The sequence below is a fragment of the Lithobates pipiens genome, unplaced genomic scaffold (genome assembly GCF_037356315.1).
Source record: "Lithobates pipiens isolate NorthernLeopardFrog02 unplaced genomic scaffold, aLitPip1_a1.2 Scaffold_13, whole genome shotgun sequence".
In the NCBI taxonomy this organism is placed as follows: domain Eukaryota; kingdom Metazoa; phylum Chordata; class Amphibia; order Anura; family Ranidae; genus Lithobates; species Lithobates pipiens.
Genome location: NW_027507718.1, coordinates 126,429 through 132,736, shown reverse-complemented (window position 1 = coordinate 132,736; position 6,308 = coordinate 126,429). Strand labels below are relative to the sequence as shown.

The window sequence follows — 6,308 nt, the reverse complement described above, 5'->3', positions numbered from 1 at the left end:
CCTGCACGCCCCCTGAGGGGCGCGCGCGCCGCGCTCTGTGATCGGCGAGTCTTTGAGACTCGCCTGATCACCGATCCGAGCAAGGGGTCAATCCCGACCCCTTATCACGTGATCAGCTGTCAGCCAATGACAGCTGATCATGTGATACAACGGAGCCGGTAATCGGCTATTATTCCTCCTCGCGATCACCGGCGGCCGTGATCGGGACATCAGTCCCGATCACGGCCAGCCCTGCCAGTGCCCACCTGCCCCCTGCCAGTGCCACCTCAATAAAAAATAAGTGCCCCCCGTCAGTGCCACCCAGCAGTGCCCATAGTGCCACCCAGCAGTGCCCACAGTGCCACCCAGCAGTGCCCACAATCTGCCTCAACAAAGGTGCTGCACCCCAGTGCCACATATCCGTGCCCATCAGTGTCATCTACCTGTGCCCATCAGTGCCGCCCATCAGTGCCCAGCAGTGCCACCTATCAGAGCCACCTATCAGTAAGCAAGTGGTTAAGATAAGATACTGAGACTTTGAACTCACATAGGTGTTTTTGTTTATTTTATCTGTGTATGTGTGTGTGTGTGTGTGGGTGTGTGTGTATGTGGTGTGTATGTGTGTGTGTGGTGTATGTGTGTGCGTGCCCTATATTGTGATAAAGATAATACTGTGTGAGTTTGGACTGACATTATTGTTTTTGTCTTGTGTATTGTCTTTCAGAAAAAAATTCTCCCTTTAAGGATGAGTCCTTTATGACATATTTTATTGAGCTCTATCAAAAGAACAGAAACCTGTGGGAGGTAAAGCACCCCTTGTATTTTAATAAAGCAGCACGGAAGGCAACACTGGGGACACTTCTGGAGTTTGTGAGGACTCGACTCCCCCAGGCAGACATTAGGTTTGTGGAGAATAAAATTGGAATCTTGCGTAATATGTATAAGCGGGAGCTCAACAAGATCCAGAAGTCCCTGAAATCAGGAGCAGCAGCAGATAATGTTTATGTACCCAAGCTATGGTACCAGTGGCGTAACTAGAACCTTCAGGGCCCCGATGCAAGAAACCATGAAGGGCCCCTCTGAACCCCAGCCAGGGCCCTTCCCTCCGAGTCCGACGGTGGAACTCCAGGGGGTGGTCACAGGTATGACCTTTGTGAGCCCTGTAGTTCCACCACTGGTATCAGCAGTTTTTTATTTATTAATTTTTTTACATTTTTAGGTGCCCCATTGGGGGACTGTCCCTAGGCAGGATGGCGCCCCCGTCCCCAGAAGAGATGAGGTCCTTTTCTCCAGGGCAGATGAAGTTACTGCCCCCAGGTGAGAAGGGGTCCCTGTTCCCATGTGAGAAGGGGTCCCTGTCCCCAGGGGGATATGGAGGGGGTATGTAATAGTGTGTGCTAGTTGCCTATGCTGCCGCCGACCATATGTAGAGGGGGCTGCATGGGCCCCCTGCATCACAGGGCCCGGTTGCGGTCGCAACTGCTGCACCCCCTATAGTTACGCCCCTGTATGGTACTACAACAAACTCAGTTTTCTTGATTACCAGGCGGAAGTCAGGCAATCACTTTCGACCCTTCCCTCCACACTTCCCTCCACCTCATCTGAGGCATCCCAGGAAGAACCAGGCCCTTCCATCCTGGAAGAAGTGGATGTACCCAGCTGGAGCCAGGTATATTTTTTGGGGAAATATCGATTGTCATAATATAAATGATGTAAAGTAAAATCTTCGAATTGCTTACAAATCTATGATTTAATCCCAAAATATATTATGTATACATATCACTATACACTAGTAGCCAAAAATGTAGATAAAATCTTGGTGAACAGCTTGAAAAATGCTGGGGTCAAAATGGTAGCCTTTTATATTTGTTTAAAATTCAATTTGCAAGTGAGAAACAGAAAATTGTCTGTGATTGATGAAGCAAAAAATACAACTATGTCCCTTTTTTTTACACAGGAGGAGGCCGGGACCAGTGGTATAGAGGAGGAGGCCGGGCCCAGTGGTATAGAGGAGGAGGCCATGCCCAGTGGTATAGAGGAGGAGGCCGGGACCAGTGGTATAGAGGAGGAGGCCATGCCCAGTGGTATAGAGGAGGAGGCCGGGACCAGTGGTATAGAGGAGGAGGCCGGGACCAGTGGTATAGAGGAGGAGGCCGGGACCAGTGGCAGGCAGGAGGTGGCTGGCCCCAGGAGGAGCCTGACAGAATTCCAGGGGCCTCCCCTCCGCATTCCCACAAAGGCCCAGGAGGATGAAAAGAACTGAGGAGGAATCCCTTGCTCTCATTCGAGAAGCAAGTCAATTTCTGAGTAACCCCCCAATGTCGAAGAGGCATATGAGACATATTTAGCCACCAGGTTGTTGGAACTTGAAAAGGGCCAATGCCAACTATGTGAGGCTCTTTTTTTTGAGGCCCTTCAGAAGGGTTTGAAGGGCGAGCTTACACCAACCACACATCATTATGATGAAGCCCCTACTCCTACTCCTCCTCCTCATCCTCCTCCTGCCACAAGTACACCACCAGAGGCACAGCCTCCAAGGAAGGCTGCAGAGAAGTGTGGAGGGAAGACTGCAGGGCAGCGTGGAGGGAAGGCTGCATGGAAGAGTTGGACATGACTGCCTGGCTTCAGTCTGGTCTGACAGAAGATGCAGGCTGTTGTAGTACCACAGTCTGGGGACATAGATGTCATCTGCTGCTGTTCCTGGTCTGTGGGATTCCTGGACCAGGTTGTGCTCCCTATTTTTTTGACTACACACGATCCCAATTTTGTTGGCCACTGACTTTGTTTGTTCCCCGGGGGGACAAACTCCAAAAATGTCTCCAGTGTTGCCTTCCTCTTTATTTTGTTTTAACCATAATAAATGGACATTTAATTTTCCCAAAAAAATGTAATATGTGTTTTTATTCCAAAACAACAGTTTGTTTGTGAGTAGGCAGGTACATGTCAAAAAGACTATGGGGGTTATTTACAAAAGGCACATTCATCTTGCAATACAAGTGCAAAGTGCACTGGAAATTGCACTGCAAGTGCACTTGGAAGTGCAGTCACTGTAAATCACTGTAAATTTCCCTGTTCTGCCTGGTGACATGACAGAGATCAGTGCTCCCTGTCATGGGGAGCAGTGATCGCTGTCATGTCCTATTTAGCCCATCCCCCATAGTTAGAATCACTCCCTAGGACACACTTAACCTCTTGATCGCCCCCTAGAGTTTAACCCCCTTCCCTGCCAGGGAAATCTATACAGTAATCAGTGTATTTTTATAGCACTGATCGCTGTATAAATGACAATGGTCCCAAAATAGTGTCAAAAATGTCCGATGTGTGCACCATAATGTCGCAGTCACGATAAAAATCGCTGATCGCCGCCATTAATAATAAAAACAAATAATAATACAAATGCCATAAATGTATCCCCTATTTTGTAGACGCTATAACTTTTGCGCAAACCAATTAATATACGCTTATTGCAAGAATACGTATCGACCTAAACTGAGGAAAAAAATGTTTTTTTATATATTTTTGGGCGATATTTATTATAGCAAAAAGTAAAAAAATATTGTTTTTTTTTTCAAAATTGTCGCTCTTTTTTTGTTTATAGTGCAAAAAATAAAAACTGCAGAGGTGATCAAATACCACCAAAAGAAATCTCTATTTGTAGAGAAAAAAGGACTTAAATTTTGTTTGGGTGCCATGTCACACAACCGCGCAATTGTCAGTAATGCCATGTACACACGATCAAACAAGCGGGTGGAAAAGTCCGGCAAACTCAAGTCCGCCGGACAATCCCCCCGTGTGTAGCCTCCGGCATACTTTTTTGACCCGAAAGTACGGCGGACTTAGAATGCAGTTTTACACTCCAATCTTCCCGCCGGACTCGCATTTCGGCGGACAATCCGGTCGTGTGTGCGCCAGTCCGCCGTACTTTTTTTTTTTTTTAACATTCTACTTTGTATCTTTAATAAAATGCTTGATTTGTAAACGTGTATATTCCACGGTCTGTGCAGGGACTGCTCCTTTTCCCTTATTATTGACGGAACAGAACCTGCTAACACCACATTGAAAATATTCAGTACACATTGGCATATTAGTTTGTGGATCAATACAGAAGTGATAGGCCAGGAAAAGTACTTTAGAGAAGGAAATCCATTGCATATTTCTAAAAATATTTATGTATAAAAAGTAAACCCTGGACGTTCTGAAAAGGAATAGCCAATATTCAGAGGGAAGGAACTGTAATGGTCCCTGGGTGTTGAAAAGGGGGGGGGAAATGGGTGTTAACAAAATCCAATAAGAAATTGCTCATAACCTTTGGTCCAATTAACAGTTTACTGGTCATCCAGCCACTACATAGAATGGTTTAGCAGACAGTCAGAGCCCCGCCCTTTGTATTGGCATGGGAGGGGTGGGACAGCAGATTAGCATAAGCAGCTCTCGGTGTACTTCTGGCACTAATTAGATGTGTTACAGTAGGACATTAATCAGCGTACGGCTGCAAGGATCAGGTCCCTACCCTACAGCTAGAGTAATCCTTAAGAGAAGAAGCAGAGAGAACACAGAGGGCTGAGGAGGACATGGTGTCCAGCCCATGTCACAGAAAGCAAATAACAGACTATCCTGCAATTTCAGTGACTGTGGTAACCAACTTCTCTCCATTCCAAACAGTCTTAAATTGTTCTGGCACTGGAAATTCACTATATTCTCCTCCGCTCCCTGGGACCAAAATATTCATCTCTGAAGATTTGGCGCTGATGATCTCACAATGAAGGCTAGCCTGGCTTAGGTACACATGGCAACCATCTGTCTTGTTGATAGAGATTGTTGGCACTTTACCTAGAACTTGCACTTTAACATCACGCGAGTTGATTACATCGACAATACCCACAGCATCTTCAAACACTAAGCCAAGCTTCTTGCAGTTATCTACAGTGATGGAATTGATCTTGCCCTTTATTTGCAGGGTGCTGTTTACACACTTGTAGATGTAAATGAATTGTTTCAGTTCAGTGTCACTGATTACCAGGTTAGAAGCATTCTCCTGATTTTCCACTCTCCATTTCTTGCCCTCTAACTCCAACAAGGCAGGCTCCTTCTTAGGAGCCGGTTTAGCTGCAGAGGATGCAACATGTGATGGTTTCGGGTTTGTGAATGGTTTAGGTCCACTTCTGACAGGACCAGACGGAGCTTTCAGTGAAGGATTTTTATGAGTTTTCAAATCATCTGGTACATGCTTCAGGCCTTTAGTGATATCCGCTCCCTGATTGAGCTGTGCAAACAGTTGGGATCGACTGATGGAGTCATCACTTGGAGCAGATGAAGGGGCTGGAGGTGGTGGGGGAGGAGGTCCCCCAGGGGGAGGGGGTGGCCCAGCTCTAGGTGGGGCTGGAACACTTGGTGCAAGTGAAGCACCACCAGCCTTTGGTCCCGTTTTTCTCCAACTTAGGCCTGTTGTATGATGCTCCTTAATATAAGCCTGTAACTGAGTCCAAATGTTTAAGTATGCACGAACCCAGTCCACATGTTTCTTATCTACATCCGTGTATTCCTTCAACACTCTGTTGGTGTAAAACACAGCTGCATCTGTCATTTCCTTCACAAAGGGTCCAGGTTTGGGAGCCACGGCTACCCATCCAAGGGCAGACACACTTTCACTGATAGCAGAGAGATGATTAAATTGTTTGCTGCCTCGATTCTTCTCTTTAAAGTCCTGAACAGTCTGAATCTGACTGGAGAGTGGAGCGAGTAGAGTAGCAAGCTCCTTCTCATCTGGCTGCTGAAATTGTGATGCCTTTACCAAAACTTCACGCTGCAAATTAATGGCAGCACTTACAAGCTCTGCTTGCTTCTGAACATCGCCGCCAATTTCCTTGCTGAGTTTCAAAAAGTCTTCAACGGATGCATTGAGGATCGAGTCATAGGCCTGAACAAATTGTGCCACTTCTGCAGGGCTTAAACCACCACCTGCACCTCCTGCGAGAAGCTCCAGCTTCACCACTGCCTTTTCAAGGCAAGCAACTAAATTCTGCATGTCCGCCATGTTTTTACTCCTCCATTGCTGCTCACTCTCTGCCCCACTTCCGGCAGACTCCTAGTCCGCCGTACTTTTGAAATGAACGGACTTTTCCCGCCCGGAGAAAAGTCTGCTCATTTCGAGCGGGTCTCCAGGTAGGCGAGGCCCGTGAAGGAGACGTATTTATTCCGATAAGCCCCCCTTTATTCCGATAAGCCCCCCACCTGCAGACCCCGACAACCAACGGCCAGGGTTGTCGGGAAGAGTCATCAACATGGGGACAAGGTGCTTTGGGGTGGGGGGGCCGCGCGGCCCCCCTTCC

General features: G+C 47.3%; 1 pseudogene; it reads right to left on the bottom strand.

Annotated features, from left to right (window-relative positions):
• Positions 1–4,286: 4,286 nt before the first annotated feature.
• LOC143973895 (adenylyl cyclase-associated protein 1 pseudogene) lies at positions 4,287–6,060 on the bottom strand (annotated as a pseudogene).
• Between the last annotated feature and the right edge of the window lie 248 nt (positions 6,061–6,308).